Source organism: Lithobates pipiens, unplaced genomic scaffold, assembly GCF_037356315.1.
Source record: "Lithobates pipiens isolate NorthernLeopardFrog02 unplaced genomic scaffold, aLitPip1_a1.2 Scaffold_1, whole genome shotgun sequence".
NCBI lineage: Eukaryota > Metazoa > Chordata > Amphibia > Anura > Ranidae > Lithobates > Lithobates pipiens.
This window is the reverse complement of record NW_027507685.1, coordinates 232,539,917-232,553,017: the sequence shown is the minus strand read 5'-3', so window position 1 is coordinate 232,553,017 and position 13,101 is coordinate 232,539,917. Positions and strand designations below refer to the sequence as shown.

At 52.0% G+C, this 13,101-nt stretch overlaps 1 pseudogene across 1 annotated transcript in view; it reads left to right on the top strand.

The window, feature by feature from the left end:
• LOC143984565 (class I histocompatibility antigen, F10 alpha chain-like) overlaps window positions 1-13,101 on the top strand; it is an 84,139-nt pseudogene that overhangs the window by 52,387 nt on the left and 18,651 nt on the right. Inside the window, exon 3 of the transcript XR_013274948.1 lies at window positions 8,501-8,779. The product of XR_013274948.1 is annotated as a class I histocompatibility antigen, F10 alpha chain-like (transcript). The remainder of the gene's footprint in view (window positions 1-8,500; window positions 8,780-13,101) is intronic.

The window sequence follows — 13,101 nt, the reverse complement described above, 5'->3', positions numbered from 1 at the left end:
TGCAGCGGAGTGCTTCCTTACATCAGGCTTCCCCAGCGTAGTGCTTCCTTACATCAGGCTTCCCCAGCGGAGTGCCTCCTTACATCAGGCATTTGCAGCGGAGTGCTTCCTTACATCAGGCATTTGCAGCAGAGTGCTTCCTTACATCAGGCTTCCCCAGTGGAGTGCCTCCTTACATCAGGCATTTGCAGCGGAGTGCTTCCTTACATCAGGCTTCCCCAGCGTAGTGCTTCCTTACATCAGGCTTCCCCAGCGGAGTGCCTCCTTACATCAGGCTTCCCCAGCGGAATGCCTCCTTACATTAGGCTTGCCCAGTGGAGTGCTTCCTTACATCAGGCGTTTGCAGAGGAGTGCTTCCTTACATCAGGCTTCCCCAGCGGAGTGCCTCCTTACATCAGGCTTCTCCAGCGGAGTGCCTCCTTACATCAGGCTTCCCCAGTGGAGTGCCTCCTTACATCAGGCTTCCCCAGCGGAGTGCCTCCTTACATCAGGCATTTGCAGCGGAGTTCCTCCTTACATCAAGCGCCCACAGCGGAGTGCCTCCTTACATCAGGCTTCCCCAGCGGAGTGCCTCCTTACATCAGGCTTCCCCAGCGGAGTGCCTCCTTACATCAGGCTTCCCCAGCGGAGTGCCTCCTTACATCAGGCATTTGCAGCGGAGTGCCTCCTTACATCAGGCATTTGCTGCGGAGTGCCTCCTTACATCAAGCGCCCCCAGCGGAGTGCTTCCTTACATCAGGCATTTGCAGCGGAGTGCCTCCTTACATCAAGCGCCCCCAGCGGAGTGCTTCCTTACATCAGGCATTTGCAGCGGAGTTCCTCCTTACATCAAGCGCCCACAGCGGAATGCCTCCTTACATCAGGCTTCCCCAGTGGAGTGCCTCCTTACATCAGGCTTCCCCAGCGGAGTGCCTCCTTACATCAGGCTTCCCCAGCGGAGTGCCTCCTTACATCAGGCTTCCCCAGCGGAGTGCCTCCTTATATCAGGCATTTGCAGCGGAATGCTTCCTTACATCAGGCTTCCCCAGCGGAGTGCCTCCTTACATCAGGCATTTGCAGCGGAGTGCTTCCTTACATCAGGCTTCCCCAGCAGAGTGCCTCCTTATATCAGGCATTTGCAGCGGAATGCCTCCTTACATCAGGCTTCCCCAGAGGAGTGCTTCCTTACATCAGGCATTTGCAGCGGAGTTCCTCCTTACATCAAGCGCCCACAGCGGAGTGCCTCCTTACATCAGGCTTCCCCAGCGGAATGCCTCCTTACATCAGGCTTCCCCAGTGGAGTGCCTCCTTACATCAGGCTTCCCCAGCGGAGTGCCTCCTTACATCAGGCATTTGCAGCGGAGTGCTTCCTTACATCAGGCATTTGCAGCGGAGTGCCTCCTTACATCAGGCTTCCCCAGCGGAGTGCCTCCTTACATCAGGCATTTGCAGCGGAGTGCCTCCTTACATCAGGCATTTGCAGCGGAGTGCTTCCTTACATCAGGCATTTGCAGCGGAGTGCCTCCTTACATCAAGCGCCCCCAGCGGAGTGCTTCCTTACATCAGGCATTTGCAGCGGAGTTCCTCCTTACATCAAGCGCCCACAGCGGAATGCCTCCTTACATCAGGCTTTCCCAGCGGAGTGCCTCCTTACATCAGGCTTCCCCAGCGGAGTGCCTCCTTACATCAGGCTTCCCCAGTGGAGTGCCTCCTTACATCAGGCTTCCCCAGCGGAGTGCCTCCTTACATCAGGCTTCCCCAGCGGAATGCCTCCTTACATCAGGCATTTGCAGCGGAGTGCCTCCTTACATCAGGCATTTGCAGCGGAGTGCCTCCTTACATCAGGCTTCCCCAGCGGAGTGCCTCCTTACATCAGGCATTTGCAGCGGAGTGCCTCCTTACATCAGGCTTCCCCAGCGGAGTGCCTCCTTACATCAGGCTTCCCCAGCGGAGTGCCTCCTTACATCAGGCTTCCCCAGCGGAGTGCCTCCTTACATCAGGCATTTGCAGCGGAGTGCCTCCTTACATCAGGCGCCCCCAACGGAGTGCCTCCTTACATCAGGCATTTGCAGCAGAGTGCTTCCTTACATCAGGCTTCCCCAGCGGAGTGCCTCCTTACATCAGGCTTCCCCAGCGGAATGCCTCCTTACATCAGGCATTTGCAGCGGAGTGCCTCCTTACATCAGGCATTTGCAGCGGAGTGCCTCCTTACATCAGGCTTCCCCAGCGGAGTGCCTCCTTACATCAGGCATTTGCAGCGGAGTGCCTCCTTACATCAGGCTTCCCCAGCGGAGTGCCTCCTTACATCAGGCTTCCCCAGCGGAGTGCCTCCTTACATCAGGCTTCCCCAGCGGAGTGCCTCCTTACATCAGGCATTTGCAGCGGAGTGCCTCCTTACATCAGGCGCCCCCAACGGAGTGCCTCCTTACATCAGGCATTTGCAGCAGAGTGCTTCCTTACATCAGGCTTCCCCAGTGGAGTGCCTCCTTACATCAGGCATTTGCAGCGGAGTGCTTCCTTACATCAGGCTTCCCCAGCGGAGTGCCTCCTTACATCAGGCATTTGCAGCGGAGTGCCTCCTTACATCAGGCGCCCCCAACGGAGTGCCTCCTTACATCAGGCATTTGCAGCAGAGTGCTTCCTTACATCAGGCTTCCCCAGTGGAGTGCCTCCTTACATCAGGCATTTGCAGCGGAGTGCCTCCTTACATCAGGCATTTGCAGCGGAGTGCTTCCTTACATCAGGCTTCCCCAGCGGAGTGCCTCCTTACATCAGGCTTCCCCAGCGGAGTGCTTCCTTACATCAGGCATTTGCAGCGGAGTGCTTCCTTACATCAGGCATTTGCAGCGGAGTTCCTCCTTACATCAAGCGCCCACAGCGGAATGCCTCCTTACATCAGGCTTTCCCAGCGGAGTGCCTCCTTACATCAGGCTTCCCCAGCGGAGTGCCTCCTTACATCAGGCTTCCCCAGTGGAGTGCCTCCTTACATCAGGCTTCCCCAGCGGAGTGCCTCCTTACATCAGGCATTTGCAGCGGAGTGCCTCCTTACATCAGGCGCCCCCAACGGAGTGCCTCCTTACATCAGGCATTTGCAGCGGAGTGCTTCCTTACATCAGGCTTCCCCAGCGGAGTGCCTCCTTACATTAGGCTTGCCCAGTGGAGTGCTTCCTTACATCAGGCGTTTGCAGAGGAGTGCCTCCTTACATCAGGCATTTGCAGCGGAGTGCTTCCTTACATCAGGCTTCCCCAGCGGAGTGCCTCCTTACATCAGGCTTCCCCAGCGGAATGCTTCCTTACATCAGGCATTTGCAGCGGAGTGCTTCCTTACACCAGGCTTCCCCAGCAGAGTGCCTCCTTACATCAGGCTTCCCCAGAGGAGTGCTTCCTTACATCAGGCATTTGCAGCGGAGTGCCTCCTTACATCAGGCGCCCCCAGCGGAGTGCCTCCTTACATCAGGCGTTTGCAGCAGAGTGCTTCCTTACATCAGGCATTTGCAGCGGAGTGCCTCCTTACATCAGGCGCCCCCAGCGGAGTGCTTCCTTACATCAGGCGTTTGCAGCAGAGTGCTTCCTTACATCAGGCATTTGCAGCGGAATGCCTCCTTACATCAGGCTTCCCCAGCGGAGTGCTTCCTTACATCAGGCATTTGCAGCGGAATGCCTCCTTACATCAGGCTTCCCCAGCGGAGTGCTTCCTTACATCAGGCTTCCCCAGCGGAGTGCTTCCTTACATCAGGCGTTTGCAGCGGAGTGCCTCCTTACATCAAGCGCCCACAGCGGAGTGCCTCCTTACATCAGGCTTCCCCAGCGGAGTGCCTCCTTACATCAGGCATTTGCAGCGGAGTGCCTCCTTACATCAAGCGCCCACAGCGGAATGCCTCCTTACATCAGGCTTCCCCAGCGGAGTGCCTCCTTACATCAGGCATTTGCAGCGGAGTGCTTCCTTACATCAGGCTTCCCCATCGGAGTGCCTACTTACATCAGGCTTCCCCAGCGGAGTGCCTCCTTATATCAGGCATTTGCAGAGGAGTGCTTCCTTACATCAGGCATTTGCAGCGGAGTTCCTCCTTACATCAAGCGCCCACAGCGGAGTGCCTCCTTACATCAGGCTTCCCCAGCGGAATGCCTCCTTACATCAGGCTTCCCCAGCGGAGTGCCTCCTTACATCAGGCATTTGCAGCGGAGTGCTTCCTTACATCAGGCATTTGCAGCGGAGTTCCTCCTTACATCAAGCGCCCACAGCGGAATGCCTCCTTACATCAGGCTTTCCCAGCGGAGTGCCTCCTTACATCAGGCTTCCCCAGCGGAGTGCCTCCTTACATCAGGCTTCCCCAGTGGAGTGCCTCCTTACATCAGGCTTCCCCAGCGGAGTGCCTCCTTACATCAGGCTTCCCCAGCGGAGTGCCTCCTTACATCAGGCTTCCCCAGCGGAGTGCCTCCTTACATCAGGCATTTGCAGCGGAGTGCTTCCTTACATCAGGCATTTGCAGCAGAGTGCTTCCTTACATCAGGCTTCCCCAGTGGAGTGCCTCCTTACATCAGGCATTTGCAGCGGAGTGCTTCCTTACATCAGGCTTCCCCAGCGTAGTGCTTCCTTACATCAGGCTTTCCCAGCGGAGTGCCTCCTTACATTAGGCTTCCCCAGCGTAGTGCTTCCTTACATCAGGCTTCCCCAGTGGAGTGCCTCCTTACATCAGGCTTCCCCAGCGGAGTGCCTCCTTACATCAGGCATTTGCAGCGGAGTGCTTCCTTACATCAGGCTTCCCCAGTGGAATGCCTCCTTACATCAGGCTTCCCCAGCGGAGTGCCTCCTTACATCAGGCATTTGCAGCGGAGTGCTTCCTTACATCAGGCTTCCCCAGCGGAGTGCTTCCTTACATCAGGCTTCCCCAGCGGAGTGCCTCCTTACATCAGGCGCCCCCAGCGGAGTGCTTCCTTACATCAGGCATTTGCAGCGGAGTGCTTCCTTACATCAGGCATTTGCAGCGGAGTGCTTTCTTACATCAGGCATTTGCAGCGGAGTGCCTCCTTACATCAGGCTTCCCCAGCGGAGTGCTTCCTTACATCAGGCATTTGCAGCGGAGTGCCTCCTTACATCAAGCGCCCACAGCGGAATGCCTCCTTACATCAGGCTTCCCCAGCGGAGTGCCTCCTTACATCAGGCATTTGCAGCGGAGTGCTTCCTTTCATCAGGCGTCCCACAGCGCTAATCACAAGCAGTGAGATATTTCTTGGTCTGCAGCTGTAGGGATCAGGAAATGTCTCACTGCCTGTGATTAGCGGTGTGCAGTGTCAGCTTCCTGGCGGGATCGGCATGTGGGATTCTGAACACGCCTGATCCCATCTCTACACCACAACCCAGTGGTGTGAACTGGGCACATAAGAAGACAAGGCATTTTACTGGTATATCCACCCAATGCAGTCCCATCACATCTTGTGTGAATGAACCCTTAAACATTCATTCAGGTTTTTTCAGACTAAAAATATTATGATAAATTAATAAAATGTCCATCCAGGTGAGCAGCTCCCGGGAGGCATCATTGTTACCAGGAAACCAAGTACAAAATATGAACACCACTTGTGCACAATGTCCGTGTATCAGGAAATCTATAGACGTTTCCTACATACAGTGGACTCATGTGGGAGTCCTCCCACGACTCATAAGACTCCAGACCAGGTGATGAAGACAAGCCTGAACACACAGGATTGATATTTTCTTAGTGCTTTTTCTTATAAGTGACAGTTTCTACAGCCCTCTGAACTGCGATCTGTGGTAAATCACTTTCCAGAGGCTGTTGGAGCAGCTGCAGTGCCGTGCATTCAAAAGGTGATACTGCCGCTATCTGAAATGTCCCTTAGGCCGCGTACACACGCGCGGACTGTTTGCCCAACCTTGTTCGTCAAACAGTTTCGGCAAACAGTCCGCTCAAAATTTGCATGAGCGGACTTGCCCACACACGAGCGGACTGTTTGACGAACAAGGTTGGGCAAACAGTTCGCTCAACTTTTGAAATGAACGGACTCGCCCACGTAAGGAGGAGGCAAATCCGCCCATTTCGAGCGCGTGTACAGGTAGGCGGGGCCCGCGAAGGAAACGTCGCGGGCTCCGCCGCCTGGAATGGGCTTAAAGGGGAACCCCAACGCCGAAAAAAATCGGCGTGGGGGTTCCCCCCAAGTCCACACCAGACCCTTGTCCGAGCACGCTACCCGGCCGGCCAGGAAAGGGGGGCGAGCGAGCGCGCCCCCCCTCCTGAGCCGTACCAGGCCGCGTGCCCTCAACATGGGGGGTGCCTTGGGGAAGGGGGGGCCGCGCGGCCCCCCCACCCCAAAGCACCTTGTCCCCATGTTGATGAGGACAAGGGCCTCTTCCCGACAACCCTGGCCGTTGGTTGTCGGGGTCTGCGGGCGGGGGGCTTATCGGAATCCGGGAGCCCCCTTTAAGAAGGGGGCCCCCGGATACCGACCCCCCACCCTATGTGAATGAGTATGGGGTACAATGTACCCCTACCCATTCACCTGTGAAATAAAGTACAAATAAAAACACAACACAGGGGAAAAAAATATTTTATTGCACAGCCGGGGGTCTTCCGTCTTCGGGGGTCTTCTCGCCGGACTCCTCCGCTATGTGTGTGTAGCTCTTTTTGCTAGCGGAGGAGTCCGGCTTTCTTCCTCCCCGCCGCCGGCCTCTTCTCCCGACTTCGGGGGTCTTGTCCCCCTCTTCGGTTCTTCTGCCGGGCCACCGCGCCTGGTCCGGTGGCCCGGTCTTCTGTCGCCGTCTTCCGTTCTTCTGTCGCCGCCTTCGGTTCTTCTGCCGGGCCACCGCGCCTTCTTGTAGCTCTTTTACAGGCGGTGGCCCGGTCTTCTGTCGCCGCTGTCGTCGCCGCCGCCGCCGCCGCCTTCCGTTCTTGTTCTTCTTCTTGTTCTTCTCCAGGAGATGTTGACACGTCGCTCCCTCCGGCCGGAATGCCAGAGCCGCCCTGCGCAGTCACTTATATAGTGAAAATGGGGCGGGGTCACATGGTATATGTCACATGGGTTGGTCACATGGTGACCACGCCCCCTTACGATGTCATAGTCCCCATGTGACATCAACCCATGTGACCAACCCATGTGACATATACCATGTGACACCGCCCCATTGTCACTATATAAGTGACTGCGCAGGGCGGCTCTGGCATTCCGGCCGGAGGGAGCGACGTGTCAACATCTCCTGGAGAAGAACAAGAAGAAGAACAAGAACGGAAGGCGGCGGCGGCGGCGGCGACGACAGCGGCGACAGAAGACCGGGCCACCGCCTGTAAAAGAGCTACAAGAAGGCGCGGTGGCCCGGCAGAAGAACCGAAGGCGGCGACAGAAGAACGGAAGACGGCGACAGAAGACCGGGCCACCGGACCAGGCGCGGTGGCCCGGCAGAAGAACCGAAGAGGGGGACAAGACCCCCGAAGTCGGGAGAAGAGGCCGGCGGCGGGGAGGAAGAAAGCCGGACTCCTCCGCTAGCAAAAAGAGCTACACACACATAGCGGAGGAGTCCGGCGAGAAGACCCCCGAAGACGGAAGACCCCCGGCTGTGCAATAAAATATTTTTTCCCCTGTGTTGTGTTTTTATTTGTACTTTATTTCACAGGTGAATGGGTAGGGGTACATTGTACCCCATACTCATTCACATAGGGTGGGGGGTCGGTATCCGGGGGCCCCCTTCTTAAAGGGGGCTCCCGGATTCCGATAAGCCCCCCGCCCGCAGACCCCGACAACCAATGGCCAGGGTTGTCGGGAAGAGGCCCTTGTCCTCATCAACATGGGGACAAGGTGCTTTGGGGTGGGGGGGCCGCGCGGCCCCCCCTTCCCCAAGGCACCCCCCATGTTGAGGGCACGCGGCCTGGTACGGCTCAGGAGGGGGGGCGCGCTCGCTCGCCCCCCTTTCCTGGCCGGCCGGGTAGCGTGCTCGGACAAGGGTCTGGTGTGGACTTGGGGGGAACCCCCACGCCGATTTTTTTCGGCGTTGGGGTTCCCCTTTAAGCCCATTCCAGGCGGCGGAGCCCGCGACGTTTCCTTCGCGGGCCCCGCCTACCTGTACACGCGCTCGAAATGGGCGGACTTTCCGAGCGGGAACAGTCTGCTCATTTCGAAAGTACAGCGGACAGGCCCACACACGAGCGGACTGTTCGCTCAAACACAGTTTCAGCGGACAGTTTTTCGGAATTTCCGTCCAACTGTCCGCTGAAACTGTCCGCTGAAAGCCCACACACGAGCGGACTGTCCGCCCAAACACTGTTCAGCGGACAAGGTTGGGCGAACAGTCCGCCCGTGTGTACGCGGCCTAACACATACCATACATGTTTCACACTCTGGGGTCCTCCATCCTGTGATGTGACATCATTTTACTTATAATATATATTTTTAAATCTTGATTACTGTAATGATTTATCAGCGTCATCGTCATCACTACACCAGTGTGCCTCACTACATATTACACACATCACTTCCTCTGATCCCGGGTCACATCTTCCTCTTCTCTCTGCAGGGATCCATTCCTTCCAGGAGATGTGCGGCTGTGAGCTGAGAGATGACGGCACCACTGAGGGGTATTGGCAGTACGGATATGATGGGAGAGATTTCATGTATCTGGACACACAGAGAGGGATCTTTATCCCGACCATGAATGAGGCTCAGATCACCACACAGAGATGGAACAGTCCGGAGATGAGATGGGGGGAGAGAAACAAGAATTATCTGGAGAATATCTGTATAGAATGGCTGAAGAAATACATCAACATTGGGAGAGAAGATCTGGAGAAGAGAGGTGACTACATATACTGAGTGTGTATATGTGTGTGTGTATATATATATACATATATATATATATATATATATATATATATATATATATATATATATATATATAGTGTAGGATCTATAAATTATTTTGGACACTGTGTAGAGTGATAACATTCAGTGTACATTAACCACTTGTGGACCGCCGCACGCCGATGTACGTCCTTATTTTGAAGAGGGATATCTCGGTAACGGCAGCAGCTGCTGCCACAACCGAGATATCCATCTCTTCAGGCGGCGGTCGGCTGTACGATAATGGTGGTCTCCGCGGCGGATTCGCCGCGAGATCACCGCTATCGGCGGCGGGAGAGGTGCCACCCCCCCTCCCGCCGCCCTCCTGCACCTTCCGCCGCTTACCGGAGCCGTCGGTAGCGGCGGAGGCGATCGGGTCCTCTTCCTAGCTGGGCATAGAGACAAGTGAGGCTAAGATGGCCCCCACTCGTCTCTATACCATAGGAGGGCGGAAGCGACGTCAAAAAATCACTTCCGACCATACCTCTAAAAAGTTTTATTTTTTTTTAAATGTCAGATTTTCTTTTTTTTTTTTTTTTTTTTGCATTTTAGCCCAAATATGAGATCTGAGGACTTTTTGACCCCAGATCTCATATTTAAGAGGACCTGTCATGCTTTTTTCTATTACAAGGGATGTTTACATTCCTTGTAATAGGAATAAAAGTGATCCATTTTTTTTTTTTTAAAAAAAACAGTGTAAAAATAAATAAAATCAATTAAAATAAATAAGACATTTTTTTTTTAAAAACACCCCGTCACGACGAGCTTGCGCACAGAAGCGAGCGCATACGTGAGTAGCACCCGCATATGAAAACGGTGGTCAAACCACACATGTGAGATATCGCCAGCGATCGGTAGAGCGAGAGCAATAATTCTAGCCCTAGACCTCCTCTGTAACGCAAAAAATGCAACCTGTAGAATTTTTTAAATGTCGCTTATGGAGATTTTTGAGGCTAAAAGTTTGACGCCATTCCACGAAGCGCAATTTTGAAGCATGACATGTTGGGTATCAATTTACTCGGCGTACCATTATCTTTCACAATATAAAAAAAATTGGGCTAATTTTACTGTTGTCTTATTTTTTTATTCAAAAAAGTGCATTTTTAAAAAAAAAAGTGCGCTTGTAAGACCACTGCGCAAATACGGTGTGAAAAAAAGTATTTCAATGACCGCCATTTTATTCTCTAGGGTGTTAGAAAAAAAACAATATAAAATGTTTGGGAGTTCTAAGTAATTTTCTAGCAAAAAAAACTGTTTTAAACATTAAAACACCAAGTCTGAAAAAGAGGCCTGGTCCTTAAGTGGTTAAGCAGAGTGTATAAACAAGTGTGTGTGTGTGTGTAACAGACAGTGGTGTTTATAAGTAATGTTTTGTAAAGTGTGTGTGTATATATATATATTCATATGCACACTACACTATTTACTGTACATCAGGGGAGTTGCTAGGTGGCAAAAGAACCAGGGGCTTCAGCCCGAAGTCCAAGGCCGGAAAGGGTCGGGGGGGGGGGGGTGTTGTACGCGATGCAGGTTTTTTTGGCTGGGCCGCGACACTGACGGTAGTGACCTACATACACTCACCTACCTGGCCTACATACACTGGACATTTACATACACTGACCTACCTACACTGATATTAACATACACTGACATTAACATACACTGACCTACCTACACTGACCTACCTACACTGACATTAACATACACTGACCTACCTACACTGACCTACCTACACTGACATTAACATACACTGACCTACCTACACTGACATTTACCTACACTGACCCACATACACTGTCTGACCTACCTCAGCCATGGTGTGCGGTGTCACAGCAGCCAGGCAGCCAGTCCTCAGAGGAGGAGCTGAGGAGTAGAGGAGAGCGGCCCGAGCGGGGATGTGGCGCGACAGCCGCTTTGTAATTCCCGCCTTCTGGATCCAACAGCGCCTAAGATGGACGTCACACGTCCCGCGGTCCCGGCATTGGACCAGTGGGACATCCATCATAGACGTACAGGCTCCAGTAGGCGGGACCTGCTATGACACTCGGCGGTGCTCGGGATTAGATTGGTCCCGACGCTCGCCGCGGCGCTCAGGGCTAGCAGTGGAGACCCTGCAGAGCCGACACTCTGGGCTTTAGGGGGTCACATTTGGGGCTTCAGCCCCCCCCCCCCCAGCCACCCCCTTCCGACGCCCCTGCTGTACATACAACATACTGAGTATACCCACTTCAGCTCCAGGCCTTTTTTGACACTTGTTTACATGTAAAAATCTGTATTTTTTTGCTAGAAAATTTGTTAATTTAGTTTTTTGCACATCAATTTTTCAAATGCATTGGGGAAAAAAGACACTTTTTTAAATTTTAATGCAAAAAAACACAATACGTAACCCATTTTTTGGTAATAACTAAAAGATATTATGCAGAGTAAATAAATACCAAACTGCCAAACATGTCATTCTTTAAAATTGCGCACGCCCGTGCCATGGCAACAAATGACATCAATTTTACTATCCATAGGGGATGCTTTAAAAGCCTCTACAGATTACCACATTAGATTTATAGAGGAGGTCTAGTGCTAGAATTACTGCCCAGGAGCTGACATTCACAGCAATACCTCATGTGTGGGACGATCACTGTTTGCGTGTATGCGGGACCGATGCACACATCCATCTTTGCGTGCTAGCACGGGGTCGGGTGCACTTTAACCACTTCCTGACCACCTCACGCAGATATACTGCGGCAGAAGGTTACATACAGGCAGAATCACGTACCTGTACGTTGCCCCTTTAAGAGGCAGCCTGTGGGCACCCACGGCAAGCTCCATGCATCGGGTCGCAAGTCCCGCAGACTCAATCGGGGACCCACAATCATCTAACGGAGAGGAAGAACGGGGTGATGCTAATGTCCCCGTTCTGGCTAGTGACAGTGTCACTGATCTCGGCTCCCTGTGATTGAGATCAGTGATGTGTCACACACATTATATTATACATCTGAGACTTCAGAGGTCCATCCTAGCTGGTAAGAGTTTATTCTTACTGGTGGAAGGAATGGTCACATACAAGAGAAAAGCTGTCTCTCCACGTGGTGTCCTCTCTCTATGCTCTCCTGCTGTCATACATGACCAATATTTGTGGACTTTTTATTTGGGCTGCACCATTTGTATAATATAATGTGTCAGTGAGGTGTTTTGTGTATTACTCCTTGCGGTGTTCAGCTTGCAATCATTTTTTCTTCTGATACATGTGAGGGCTGATTGTTTCTTTTGATCTAAATATGTGTCACACATAGCCACACCCCCCCACAGTTAGAAACACGCCCCTAGGACACACTTAACCCCTACACTGCCACCTAGTGGTTAACCCCTTCACTGCCAGTGTCATTTACACAGTAATCAGTGCATTTGTATAGCACTGATTGCTGTATAAATGACAATGGTCCCAAAATTGTGTCAAAAATGTCCGATGTGTCCGCCATAATGTTGCAGTCACGATAAAAATCGATGATCGCCGCTATTACTAGTAAAAAAAAAATATTAATAATAATGCCATAAAACTATCCCTTATTTTATAAACGCTATAACTTTTATGCAAACCAATCAATCGCTTAATGCGATTTTTTATTTTTTTTACCAAAAAAAATGTTTTTTTATATATTTTTAGGGTATATTTATTATAGCAAAAAGTAAAAAAATAATGTGTGTTTTTTTTTCAAAATTGTCGCTCTTTTTCTGTTTATATTGCAAAAAATAAAAACCGCAGAGGTGATCGAATATCACCAAAAGAAAGCTCTATTTGTAGGGAAAAAAAGGACGCAAATTTTGTTTGGGTGCAGCATTGCATTACCGCGCAATTACCAGTTAAATCAGCACAGTGCCAAATTGCAAAAAGTGCTCTGGTCACTTTTATTGCTGTCACAAGGAATGTAAACATCCTTGTGACAGAAATAGGCATGTGACATGTACTCTTTATGGAGGGATCTATAAGACCCCAAATCTGCCCTTAAAAGCATTCAAAACACCAAGGTCAGTGTTTGAATACTTTTGATTTAAAATAAAAATGGCACTGTTGACAATCATGTAAACCGGAAGTGATGTCATGTCATTGCTTCTGGGTTACCATCAAGAACAATCGATCAAAGCCCATCCCAGCTTTGCTTCGCTGTCCTGGCAGCAGGCGGACGTGGCAACTGGTTGCTGAAGGCTGTGGAGGGGGAGGAGCATCCGGCTCAAGCTCTAAGCAGCTCACTGAGAGGCTGAGCCAGGTGATGGTCCAGGGATCTGTCA